This window comes from Podarcis melisellensis (genome assembly GCF_964234715.1).
Source record: "Podarcis melisellensis genome assembly, chromosome: 1".
Taxonomy (NCBI): Eukaryota; Metazoa; Chordata; class Lepidosauria; order Squamata; family Lacertidae; genus Podarcis; species Podarcis melisellensis.
Genome location: NC_138528.1, coordinates 102307383 through 102321765, shown reverse-complemented (window position 1 = coordinate 102321765; position 14383 = coordinate 102307383).

Below are 14383 nucleotides of genomic sequence, written 5' to 3'. Positions count from 1 at the left end.
ACTTTGCAAGTATAAGGTTTTATATTTATTCCATATCACCTCAATCTTAATTGGTAGGACTAGACAAGTCCTCCGAAATCCAGTTCAGGATGGGCCAGCATTTGCCTGGATGGATGAGTTAAATTATCTGAATCTGAGTTTCCTGCTTATTTCCTATTTTGTTTACTCTGCTTAGTTGAAAGTTGAAAGAATATAATCCTGGTGAGCAATGACTAAACTGTTTCCTTTCTTAAAAGTATCTTACCATTGGTCTGTGCAGCATTTTTTCATAGGAGGTGTTGATTAGATTTGGATCTGCTGATCTTTACACAAAGTATTAGGAGGTGAAGATGCATATTTGAGATAAGACTGGTACCAGGGTCAAGAAAAGTTCATAATGTTTAGCTTTTCATGTTAAGGTTTACTCATGCCATGGCCTACAGTAATAAACCACAGAAAAAGTTCTGATTGACAGACACCTATTCATGTGTATGTTGTCCGTTTTCAGAACCCACATGTTCTCAACATTTCTGCCCTCTAATTGGCTGATTCTCATTATCTCTTGGACCTCTTGTTTGCCCATATTGAATCAATATCTTTGTTCACCAAACTGGCTTCATGCCCTGAATATAATGCTGTCTGCAAAGTATAACAAGACTTGTGTTTCATTGACAGTTATATTAAACTGATCTTTCCAAAGAAAAAGTCTTTGTCGATTCTCAGTTTTTATAGTACCAAAAGCTGGTGAAAAGGAGCTTGCAGGAGAAACCAAAAGCTGATGTCTAAAATGATAGTGGCTTCAATTTAGCCTGTTTCCAAGCTATCAGTTTTAGCTCATTTGGGAGAAATTGGTTCACATTGTGGGGCAGCACGTTCTTGCCAGCTCTACTAAGTCATTGGACTCTTCTAGCAATTAGAATGAAACTCCCTAGTAAATGTGGGATGAGCTCACAAGATAAAACGAATCTGCTGTGTAATGGGGACTGTAGCAGCTGCCTTGTTGTTGTTGACGCTGCTAAACAATTTTGAGTATTGGAAACCTTTTGTGACAACTACAGCAGCTGTTTCGGCTCGCACGGTGAGTGACACTTTTGCTATAAATAAGAATCATTTGATTGTATAATAGGCAGAGCAAGAGGGAAAGCGGAGCTAAAGTCACAATTTATTGGGTATATTGTTTCACAATCTTCAGATTATTCAAAGATTACTCAAAACAAGCAAAATATTGTTGCATCCTGGGAAATCTGTGGACAGATATGGCTCTGGGCCTTTATGCACAAGAGACAGCTTTACAAATTGGTCAAATTGGTTGCTTCTTCTTTAACCTCTGGGGACGTGTAATATTGCTTGCTCATTGGTAAATGTGGAGTCAATGCTTCATGTAAAAAATTTAATGAACCTCATTTTAGCTGTTGTGTCAAATTTTCTCCCAGAGATAACTCAATTTAGCTAATGCATAAAAGTTATAGAGAGTTGCAGAGCCCCTCAGATTGGCAGACAATAGTTGGGAGTGGATGAAAACAGCCTTAGTTCTGAGGTTTCTGTGGTGGTCTCAAGTACAACATTGGTACTGTTGATTTTTGAATGCTTCCTTCCAGTATTAGGGAAAAAGCTATGGAAAGCATAATGAGGCTGCATTATAACTGCTATTACATATTCTTCTATAAAATTATGAGATCCTCCACCAAAAAGAGGCTCAAGGCATATGACTGCAAGCAAGAAAGGGGCTCACCGTGCTTGAAGCCTGCTAAGTTGGATTGTTTCTTCCCATATAATGAATTCAATTGCTGTACAGTCTCCTTTGTTCAGTCCTGGTGCTTGACTTAAGAAGAAATTATTAGAAAGAGATGGACACGCAAAATATTTTCAGATGTGCACACCATGCACTGCAAGAGGAGGAAAGCATGCCCATACTGACTTCAAGGAATTACCAAAAATGAAACAGAAAAACGATCCTGCCAAAAAAAGGATTAATAAAGCAATGGAGTGGTATGGAAAAGAAATAGATTTGCTGGTCGCTTGCCACTTTAAAGAAGACTTAATTGGAGACTACGTATTTCCAATGAATCAAGGGAAGATACTAATAAGATCACAAAGTGCAGTAAGGTAAAGTGTTGCTTGCCGCTCAATGCATCACACTATCCATTGGGGACCTGTGACACTTTTGCAACTGCACAGTGCATAGCAATCGCACAAGCAATGAATATGCAGTCACAGCTGCAGTTAAGGCACATGGCTGTCTCAAGGGGGGACCCCTCCAGACTAGCAGTCCAGGGTCTAATATTACCCGGCTGTGCCACGGTGTATAAGAACTACACTTGGGAAATGAGTTTGTTTTTAGCAGAAGAGGTGATAAACTCCCTCATTCTTTTGCAATACTAGAACTTGGAGTTATGCAGAGAAGTTGACTTGTTTTTGTTAACTCATGAATTTCCTTTACAATAATAAATAAAACAGTGCAGGATTAAACCCTGTGGAGGTCCCCAGGCAGTCAGAATCTCTCCCCCTCCCCAATTATCTCAAAGCTTCTACTCAGCTTGGTTGTCATTTTATTTCAAGATCAATATTATTTTGATTTGTTGTTGTGGGGCCCATAGGCCAGTGTCTACTCTGCCTATTTGGTAATTTGTAAATAAAAATGACAAGAATGGTACACAAAATTATGATTCATCTCTTGGATCATGTATTGCAAATCCTTGGGTAGTAAAATGCCTTGGCCTGGCTCTCTTCTCTACCCACCCCAGCTCCTAGACTTCTAGAGTGGGCATATTTTTTGTCATGTCTCATTTTGGTTGATTGCAAATTACCACTAATTACAATTGTAATTGTAATATCCTGGGAACAAAACTGTAAGAACCGAATAGTTAGTTAGGCAAAATAAGTTCTTAAAAAAACCAGTGTAACACAACAGAACAACTTATTAACTAAATATTAGATATTTGTCCAGGTCTCCATATTCTCTCTGTGCACAGCGTAGTACTTTTTCAGTATAGCCCCCTTACACACATTTTTTTTCTGTAAGCCAAAATGCTGCATAATCCATATGTCTCACATTTTCCTTAGGCAATTGAATTAAGTGAGGCATAATATGAGCATCAGCTGAAGCTCTGGTCTCTATGGGCTATATTCTATAACCCTTGCTCAGCCATAATTCCTGTTCCTCATCTAATATTGATGCACCCAGGAGCAAACAGCTGAATAAGGCTGTGTGGTTATTGCTAAAGAAGCCAACAGGGTAACATGATGGATCCAAGTTTTACTCTGATCCACTCTATTGTAAATATTGTGCTTGCTTTGTACCTTTTCAGCCTGCAAAACGAAGATGCGACTTTTATTGTTGCACTGCTGTTTGCCAGCAATGTTTCTCAGAGCGTCTTGGCTGTAAATGCTGCTGGCAGATGAGATGGGGGGGGGTTTCCTTCTAAGTGGAAATAGTTGGGGGAGCAGACATACCTTTTCATTTCCACTCGCCTTGGTGCCAGTCGAAAGTTTGTTGTCCTTCAGAAACTCCCTTGACGCCCCTTCCAGATGACTCTGGAAATTTTAACAACCCTTGCGTGATATCAAGCCCACGTCATGCCTGCTTTTGATCTCCCTTTTCTCAGTCAGAAATGCCTCCCAGTTGTCATACTCAGAAAACATGATACTGTTATGGTGTAGCTTTGGTGGCAGGCCTGTAGGCATCCTGCTTTGCTTAATGTGCACCAGGGAATAGTTTTCATTCATTTTCTTTGCAATTATTGCACGGGCAATGAGGTAGACCACTGATCACTGCCTAGCCTTAAAAAAAAAAAAAATGAATTGACAAGACCAGGTGTAGAATTTCCCTGGTCTACGGAAAAGACAGTATCAGCACTATGCTGGCGAATAAGCCAGGCTTGTGTCAGGCTGTCTGCCATCTTATGCATAGCAGTGCTAGAATTCATGCTTGCTTAGTGCTGTGGAATGCAGAAAGTGGCCCCGTGAACACATAGCAGGCACTTGCATTTAATTAAAAAGAAAGCTTACTTTGAAACCCATGAATTACCTTGGGAGAACTGCGGTGAGCCTTTTTGATCACCTTTTGAAGCGCTCAGCATTCTCACGTGCTTAGCAATTTATCGATGCATTTAACATTGCTGAATATTCAGAGAGCTGATATTTGGGGGAGAACAAAATGATGTTATGCAGGCATAAATTTTCTGTTTTGTTTCCTTGGCAGGATGGCTGTACCATGCTAACGAATGGTTCATTCACTTATTTTTACAATCGAAATCTTGTTGCATTGTAGTGAATTTGGAAGTTATAAAGTAAAAAATAATGTAAGGAATTCCTGTTTCAGGGGCAGTCAGACGTGTTTGTTGTTGATATATGGATAAATGACCCCAATCCAATTCTTGTCATAAGCAGCAATACAATGATAGTTTCACCCACTTCATGCAGTGCTGATTAGCATTGCAATATCTGCACCAACTTCTGTGCGTTTTTCTTGTTGGTAGATGACTGTATCCCGAAAATATTATTTGTTAGGTCAAATGCAACAGTAGCTTGGTTATCTTTAACATTACAATCTTATGTGTCTTCTCATAAATAAATCCCAGAAGAGAGTATAGAATTTTAGCCTAAGTGAGACACTACAAAGTGAACTGCGAAGATTCAGGCAGATATCTTCTGGTTAACTTTTTTGTTGTTGTTGCAATGTTTCAGTTGATCCTAATTCAGGTGTTAGATTATTGTTGCTTTAGAATTCCCACCTACCTTTCTCCATGGATCAGCCACCTGAATCCTGCCCCCCCCATTTGTTAGGCCAAAGATTTCTTACCTTCGGCTGTCTTTGGCTCAGCAGCAAGCTTCAGAATCCAGTTGGCCTCAGCCCAGTTTTCAAGCCACCAAGCTGCTCACTTTGGCTGCTTACATTTAACTTGAGAGCCAAACATTTCTGCCAGAAACCAAATGAGCCTTCAAGATTTACCCACAAAATCAGCAAGCGGACAATGAGTGTGATTTGCTTCCTGTTGGAGTCAGTGGTAAAACTTCAGTGTTGTTTAATGAAGCTTGAGTATACTCAACCCTGTAGAAAACACAAGAAAACCTTGTTCTGAGCACAGGCTGAGCACAAGGCTTAAGAAATGTAGTGCTGTGCTGAAACCCATCTTCCAGTTTCTCAAAGGTGTTCTTCCTGCATGAAAGAGGCTAATTGCAGGACACTTTCAGTGTGTGCGTAGGGATGGGGTTTTTTTTCTTTATTTAGCTCACGTTTAATAGCAAGCGTATCTAATTCACACTTCCCTAAGCAGTATGTGAACTTAAAATGCAGCTATCCTTCAAATTTTGCACTTCTTTGAATTTTCCCATGCATTTTTCCATTTTGGAATTGTGCAAAGATGTGCGTAAAAATGCACATCTTTGGGGAGATGTACAAAAAAATGCATTGTCCTGGGGAAAACTGCTTTAAGATTTGTGTATAATTGGAGTAATGCAACTTAAAATGCAGGTGAACTTTTGTTAGGACTGAGTTTTTTTAAAAAAATGCTAACTAAATGTGGAAATGTAGCAAGTTGAACTTGGAAAAATGAGAAACAGAAATTCACAGGTTTGGCTGTCTCTAGTGAGCTTTAACTGAGGTGTGGGAAACAGTAGAAGCTGGCTACCAAGCACCTGATATCAGTGCATTTGCTAATTTTTGATTTTTAATTTTTACATGAAGTGCTTCCCCTTGCCTTAGAAAATCGGAATCAAAATCCCACGCTTATTTCTTTAAGAAGATTTAAAATAATACAGCTGGAAAAGTTAACTGTGAAGAGAAGTACATGAACTTGAGCTACTAGTAGTTTGCAGTGTATTTTGCTAGAAACTAAAAAGAAATCTTCACTGTTTTGATTATGAGGCTAAATTTATTTGAGTAGAATTAAGCCACTATCCCCCTTCATGGATCACTGCCTTGCCGTGGCGAAGGGGCTTGAAGAACTCAGAGAAGCTATGAACTATGCCGAGCAGGGCACCCAAGATGAACAGGTCATAGTGGAGAGTTTTGACCAAACGTGATCCACCTGGAGGAGGAACCGGCAAGCCACTCCAGTATCCCTGCCAAGAAAACTCCATGGACAAAGACAACAGGCATATAAAAGTTATGACGCTGGAAGATGAGCCCCTCAGGTCGGAAGGCGTCCAACATGCTACTGGGGAAGAGCGGAGGGCAAGTACAAGTAGATCCAGAGCTGATGAAGCGGCTGGGCCAAAGCCGAAAGGACGCTCAGTTGCGGATATGCCTGGAAGCGAAAGGAAAGTCCAATGCTGTAAAGAAAAATATTGCATAGGAACCTGGAATGTAAGAACCATGAACCTGGGTAAGTTGGAGGTGGTCAAAAATGAGATGGCAAGAATAAATATTGACATCCTGGGCATCAGTGAACTAAAATGGACGGGAATGGGTGAATTCAGTTCGGATGACCATCATATCTACTACTGTGGGCAAGAAACCCGTAAAAGAAATGGAGTGGCCCTCATAGTCAATAAAAGAGTGGCGAAGGCTGTACTGGGATGCAATCTCAAAAATGATAGAATGATCTCGATACGAATCCAAGGCAGACCTTTTAACATCACAGTAATCCAAGTTTATGCACCAACTACTGGTGCTGAAGAAACTGAAATTGACCACTTCTATGAAGACTTACAACACCTTATAGAAGTGACACCAAAGAAGGATGTTCTTCTCATCATAGGGGATTGGAATGCTAAAGTAGGGAGTCAAGAGATAAAAGGAACAACTGGCAAGTTTGGCCTTGGAGATCAAAACGAAGCAGGGCAAAGGCTAATAGAGTTCTGTCAAGAGAACAAGCTGGTCATCACAAACACGCTTTTCCAACAACACAAGAGACGACTCTACACATGGACATCACCAGATGGGCAGCATCGAAATCAGATTGATTATATTCTCTGCAGCCAAAGATGGAGAAGCTCTATACAGTCAGCAAAAACAAGACCTGGAGCTGACTGTGGCTCAGATCATCAGCTTCTTATAGCAAAATTCGAGCTTAAACTGAAGAAAGTAGGAAAAACCACTGGGCCGGTAAGATACAATCTAAGTCAAATCCCTTATGAATACACAGTGGAAGTGAGGAACAGGTTTAAGGATTTAGATTTGGTGGACAGAGTGCCTGAAGAACTATGGATGGAGGCTCGTAACATTATACAGGAGGCAGCAACGAAAACCATCCCAATGAAAAGGAAATGCAAGAAAGCAAAGTGGCTGTCCAATGAGGCCTTACAAATAGCGGGGGAGAGAAGGCAAGCAAAATGCGAGGGAGATGGTGAAAGATACAGGAAATTGAATGCAGATTTCCAAAGAATAGCAAGGAGAGACAAGAAGACCTTCTTAAACGAGCAATGCAAAGAAATAGAGGAAAGCAATAGAATGGGAAGAACCAGAGATCTGTTCAAGAAAATTGGAGATATGAAAGGAACATTTCGTACAAAGATTTCCATAATAAAGGACAAAAGTGGAAAGGACCTAACAGAAGCAGAAGACATCAAGAAGAGGTGGCAAGAATACACAGAGGAATTATACCAGAAAGAAATGGATGTCCCGTATACCCCAGGTAGTGTGGTTGCTGACCTTGAGCCAGACATCCTGGAGAGTGAAGTCAAATGGGCCTTAGAAAGCACTGCAAATAACAAGGCCAGTGGAAGTGACGGTATTCCAGCTGAACTATTTAAAATTTTAAAAGATGATGCTGTTAAGGTGCTACACTCAATATGCCAGCAAGTTTGGAAAACTCAGCAGTGGCCAGAAGATTGGAGAAGATCAGTCTACATCCCAATCCCAAAGAAGGGCAGTGCCAAAGAATGCTCCAACTACCGCACAATTGCACTCATTTCACACGCTGGCAAGGTTATGCTTAAAATTCTACAAGGAAGGCTCAAGCAGTATGTGGACCGAGAACTCCCAGAAGTGCAAGCTGGATTTAGAAGAGGCAGAGGAACCAGAGACCAAATTGCAAACATGCGCTGGATTATGGAGAAAGCTAGAGAGTTCCAGAAAGACATCTACTTCTGCTTCATTGACTATGCAACAGCCTTTGACTGTGTCGACCACGGCAAACTATGGCAAGTTCTTAAAGAAATGGGAGTGCCAGATCACCTCATCTGTCTCCTGAGAAATCTCTATGTGGGACAAGAAGCTACAGTTAGAACTGGATATGGAACAACTGATTGGTTCAAAATTGGGAAAGGAGTACGACAAGGCTGTATTTTGTCTCCCTGCTTATTTAACTTATATGCAGAATTCATCATGCGAAAGGCTGGGCTGGATGAATCCCTAGCCGGAATTAAGATTGCCGGAAGAAATATCAACAACCTCAGATATGCAGATGACACAACCTTGATGGCAGAAAGTGAGGAGGAATTAAAGAACCTTTTAATGAGGGTGAAAGAGGAGAGCGCAAAATATGGTCTGAAGCTCAACATCAAAAAAACGAAGATCATGGCCACTGGTCCCATCACCTCCTGGCAAATAGAAGGGGAAGAAATGGAGGTAGTGAGAGATTTTACTTTCTTGGGCTCAATGATCACTGCAGATGGTGACAGCAGCCACGAAATTAAAAGACGCCTGCTTCTTGGGAGAAGGGCAATGACAGGCCTAGACAGCATCTTGAGAAGCAGAGACATCACCTTGCCAACAAAGGTTCGTATAGTTAAAGCTATGGTTTTCCCAGTAGTGATGTATGGAAGTGAGAGCTGGACCATAAAGAAGGCTGATCGCCGAAGAATTGATGCTTTTGAATTATGGTGCTGGAGGAGACTCTTGAGAGTCCCATGGACTGCAAGAAGATCAAACCTCTCCATACTGAAGGAAATCAACCCTGAGTGCTCACTGGAAGGACAGATTGTGAAGCTGAGGCTCCAGTACTTTGGCCACCTCATGAGAAGAGAAGACTCCCTGGAGAAGACCCTGATGTTGGGAAAGATGGAGGGCACAAGGAGAAGGGGGCGACAGAGGACGAGATGGTTGGATAGTGTTTTCGAGGCTACCAGCATGAGTTTGACCAAACTGCGGGAGGCAGTAGAGGACAGAGGTGCCTGGCGTTCTCTGGTCCATTGGGTCACGAAGAGTCGGACACGACTAAACGACTAAACAACAACAAAAGCCACTATCAAGTCCTGCTTCAATATTGGGGGAGCAGCTGAAACTTGATAGTAATAATAATAATAATAATTTATTATTTATACCCCACCCATCTGGCTGGGCCTCCCCAGCCACTCTGGGCGGCTTCCATAGAAACCAAAAATACAGTAAAACATCACATGTTAAAAACTTCCCTGAACAGGGCTGCCTTAAGATGTCTTCTGAATGTCAGGTAGTTGTTTATCGCTTTGACATCTGCTGGAAGGGCGTTCCACAGGGCGGGCGCCACTACCGAGAAGGCCCTCTGCCTGGCTCCCTGTAGCTTTGCTTCTTGCAATGAGGGAACCGCCAGAAGGCCCTCGGCGCTGGACCTCAGCGTCCGGGCAGAATGATGGGGGTGGAGACGCTCCTTCAGGTATACTGGACCGAGGCCGTTTAGGGCTTTAAAGGTCAGCACCAACACTTTGAATTGTGCTCGGAAACGTACTGGGAGCCAATGTAGGTCTTTCAAGACCGGTGTTATATGGTCTCAGCGGCCGCCCCCAGTCACCAGTCTAGCTGCCGCATTCTGGATTAGTTGTAGTTTCCGAGTCACCTTCAACGGTAGCCCCACATAGAGTGCATTGCAGTAGTCCAAGCAGGAGATAACCAGAGCATGCACCACTCTGGCGAGACAGTCCGCAGGCAGATAGGGTCTCAACCTATGTACCAGATGGAGCTGGTAAACAGCTGCCCTGGACACAGATTTGACCTGTGCTTCCATGGACAGCTGTGAGTCCAAAATGACTCCCAGGCTGCGCACCTGGTCCTTCAGGGGCACAGTTACCCCATTCAGGACCAGGGAATCCTCCACACCTGCCCGCCTCCTGTCCCCCAAAAACAGTACTTCTGTCTTGTCAGGATTTATCCTCAATCTGTTAGCCGCCATCCATCCTCCAACCACCTCCAGATGGTGATGGAAGCAAATGGGTAATTACTTTGTAAAGCTTTGATTTTTTTGTTGTTTTATTTTTTTGTTGTTTGACAACATCAGCTATGCAAGCATACTTGAAAATATTAAAAACTGATATTTAAGTGAATATTGGAATAGGCATAGGCGCTGCTGGTCTCCTGTACAGAGGGCAATGATAACAGTTCCTTTATTTATTCTTGGTAATAATATTCCACAACCAGGCTGGAGGCTCTTTCCCCTATTGCTTCCCATCAAACCTGTTGGTAGAGGCGCCTAGAGAACAGCCTCTCTACAGATGATTATTCATTATTATTCAGAGTTCATTATGAAATCAATGTGTTTTCCATTTACGGATTCCAGTCCTCATTTCCCCTCAATCTTGAAAAGTTATTGCCTTGTCTCTGCAACTGCAGTATTCCTTACCTAGGAAAATAGTTTTCTACCAGACAGCAGCCTACAATTAAAGATTTACTTCTAGTCACACAGACTTTCCACACTTTAAACTGTTTCTGTATGCCTGATAGGTTAAAGAGAGAGAGAGAAAAGTTTGCCAAACATCCTAATCAAATATTATGAGCATATGCAGGTTTTGCATTTTAAGCTCACAGAAATCATAGTATTATCAGCTGGCAACTAAGTCAAATGGGCGGGGTACTACTACTAATTATTACAATAATAATTACTACTACTACTTCAGCAATAAAATGAAGCTTGTTTGCTGCCCCAATGTTAAAGAACACTTAACTTAGGAATAAGCACGGGGGGAAACCTGCAGGATCTTGCTTCTGAAAGGATCTTCAGCCTTCACTTCTGAATTTATTTTTCAAGAAGTTCCATAGTCTCTTCCTTGTGAAGATTTGATGAAAAATGTACTGGAGATATTTTGACACAATTGCTGATATAAGGACTGGGTGAAAAATAAGTCTGCACCAAACTGGTAAGCAATTAGTACTTGTTGTTTTTGATATTATTTAAATATATCTGTGTTTTATTAAAGTTATTGATTAATCAAACTACTTTAGACAAAGCATTTGTGCTTAGCTTTTTGGGGGCGTTTTGCATTAAAGAGGGGTTCATAAGTTTCAGGTTTGGGTGCATCATTTGGTCATGTCGCCTCAAATAGTATCATGAAGCTGAAAATGCTTCAGAAAAGAGAAATCAGACTTAGAGGAGGGTTGGGATCTATTTCCTGAGAGGATAGACTGAAGGAGGGGGGTGGAACCTGTGTCCCTGCAGAGCCGTATCCCCTGAAGCCAGTTGTCGGGGATGATGGGAGTTGTATTACAGCAGAATCTGAAGCGTCCCCCATCCCTAGACGAAAGCATTTGGGGATTTAGATTTTAGGAAAAAAAGATGACTAAGAGAGACTTTATAAAATTATGTATGATTATAAGAAAAATTATGCAAGATAATGAGAAAATATATGGTGTACAATCAGTGAATTTAATTGCCAGGAAAGACATAGGAAAATATTTCACATAACATAATTTAGAGAATTTACTGCTACAAGACGCAATATATGGTAGTGGCCACAAGCCTAGATGAGGGGTTAGGTGGATACAATAGGTTCCAATACAATCGGTTCCACAACAAAATGTTGTGTGATGTGCTCCCGACAGCCAGCAAGTCATGCCCTTTCCTAGAACATTCCATTCCTTTTCCTCAGCCCCCTTCCCACTTTTCCTTCCAGCAGACATTCAGCATTATATCACCACTGAACATGCTCAGTCCTCATTGATTCCCCCCCCCCAAGTTTTTTGTTCCAAAAACCTTGGGACTCCATCAAGCCTGCTGAAAACATCCCTTCTGTGGATGAATGGCCCCCAACTAGGGTTCCTCTTGCCTGTCCAATGCAAACGTAAGTGGGGATACTTGAAGAGCGAAGCTGCTATGTTGAACCTGGGGCTAGATGATCTGATTGATTCTTTCCAAATCTGACAATGGAAGGATTGTAACTCAGTGTTCGAGCATCTGCTATGCATACAGTAGGTTCCAGGTTCAGTCTTTGCCATCTCCAGACAGGATTAGGAACGCCCTCGGACTGAAACCTCAGAGAGCCAGAGTGAACATCACTGAAGTATATGGACCCAGGAGTCTGATGCAGTACAAGGCAGCTTCCTAGGTTCCTATAATTTTTGTTGTTTGACTGGATGCATTTATTCATCCACATGCATGACCTTAATGCTGGGGCCTGATCCTAAAGTGATCCTATAAATACATCCTGTTGGTGGGAAGAAGCGAGAAATCATACAAACGGGAACTTTAAGACATTGGATACTACTGGCTGGGAGACTGTGATACACTTGTTTTGAAGGTCATGGTGGAGGAGAGGAGCACCCACCCACTCACATTAAGACCACCACTGATAGTGTATTATTTGGAGTACAGGTCAACAGGAGAAGGACTGAATGCAGTTGAACAAATCTCACCTTGCTGATGGGTTTCCTGGTGGATCTGGGGAGAAAACTTTGGAACAAAACTTAGAGTAATTGAGAATGCTTCTATCCCATGTCTTAAATTTGGAAACTGAATTCATCCATCAAAAGACATTTATGAGGTCACCATGTGCACATGCTTATTGACATCTTAAGCTATGGGTGGCTCATTCTGCATCTGTCTTGAAGCATCTTAAAGTCCTGTTGTGTCACTCAAGTGTGTGTCTCACCCTGCTAATCAGGAAGCTTCTGGGATGTAAATAAAGCTTTAACATTGTGGTTGAGTGAGAGAGGATACTAGTAGTCAGGCATTATAAGTCGGTCACTTGATTTTGAATACGTCATGCATATAAGTATAATCATCCCTGATTGGTTGTATTCCTTATGCTAAGCAAAAAGAAGAAGCACCGAAATATCCTTTGCTCATGGACGGGGTGAAGCAAACAGACAATGGCTTCCTTCAAAGTCAACGTGGGAATTCATGGCTCATACAATATTTCAACTCGGAGCTTACTGGTTTCTGCTTTACTCTTCCAGCTCTCAGGATAAATGATACCAGACCCGTCCATAACACAAACTCCGGGAGTGAGTTTGAGGTACAAACCTACAACCCCATTGGTCCAACAAAAAGGAAAATGACATAACACATGAGCAGGCCATGGGTTGCAACCTCTGAATATCTTGTCCTTTCTCATGATGAAACTACCCTAAGATCCATACTATGGAACCACCTCTTTATAGAGGCTCCTCCCCTTTTCAATATGTGTCTAAATCCTTATCTGCTCCCAAGTGGCAGTTGCAAGAGCAAGTTGTGTTTATATTGGAACAAATGCAAGATGGAAATGGTCTACAGCAGATATGGGGAACCTATGGTCCTCCAAATGTTGTCGGACTCTACTATTAGCCCCAGCCAGCATGGCCAATGGTCATGGATGGTGGAAGTTGGAGTGGTCCAACAACATATAGAGGATCGCAGGTTATCCATCCTTGACATTGAGGATTGCTGTGAATAGATTGAAAAGCCTGACCAATCAGATGTGCTATCAGCATACGTTGACACTGAATATAGAAATAAATTATTGCTGAATTACATTACAAAGTCAGATTAGCTGACAGGGAGCTAGAAGACAAATGAGCTGTGGCTTCTCTATTTCCTAGGTGCTTGGAAAACCGCATCTGGCAGCCCCTCTGCAAAGTTATAGGCTACAGCAATCATTCTACTCGCCTCCATGTTTCTTTTTTTTTTTAATATTTTTATTAATTTTCACAAACATAGAAAATAACAAAACATACAAAACAACAACAACAAAACAATACAAACTGACACATAGTGTGACTTCTCCAAACCTCCCCTTCACTGCATCCTTAATTTTAAAATATCAGTTCTTAGCAAACCTTCATTCAAATTCAAAACTATTTTTCCTTAAATTTTCTCATATTTCAAATTTAACCGCTATAATTCTGTATCTCATATCCTTTGACATCTCAACATTCCGAAATTTTACAATAGTTCTTAAGATAAGTTTTAAACTTCCTCCAGTCCTCTTCCACCGTCTCTCTCCTCTGGTCACGGATTCTGCCGGTCATCTCAGCCAGTCCCATAAATTCTGTCACCTTGATTTGCCATTCTTCCAGAGTAGGTAATACTCGCCTCCATGTTTCAATTGAATCCAGAATACAGCCCAGTTTGAATTAGCACTGTGCTAAAACCAGCTCCCTGATTTCTCGAAAGTTTTCAACCTCTGGTTGTTGTTTTCTGCCTCTTTATCCAAGACATTTTAGAAATTTCTTCATATTCCCAGTCGGCTTGGGTAGTGTGTGTGTGTTTTTTTCTTTCCATTAAACATGTCTGCCATCTCGCTGATCTGAACTCCCTGCCTCCACATTGCAGGAGATATTTCATGACACCATCCC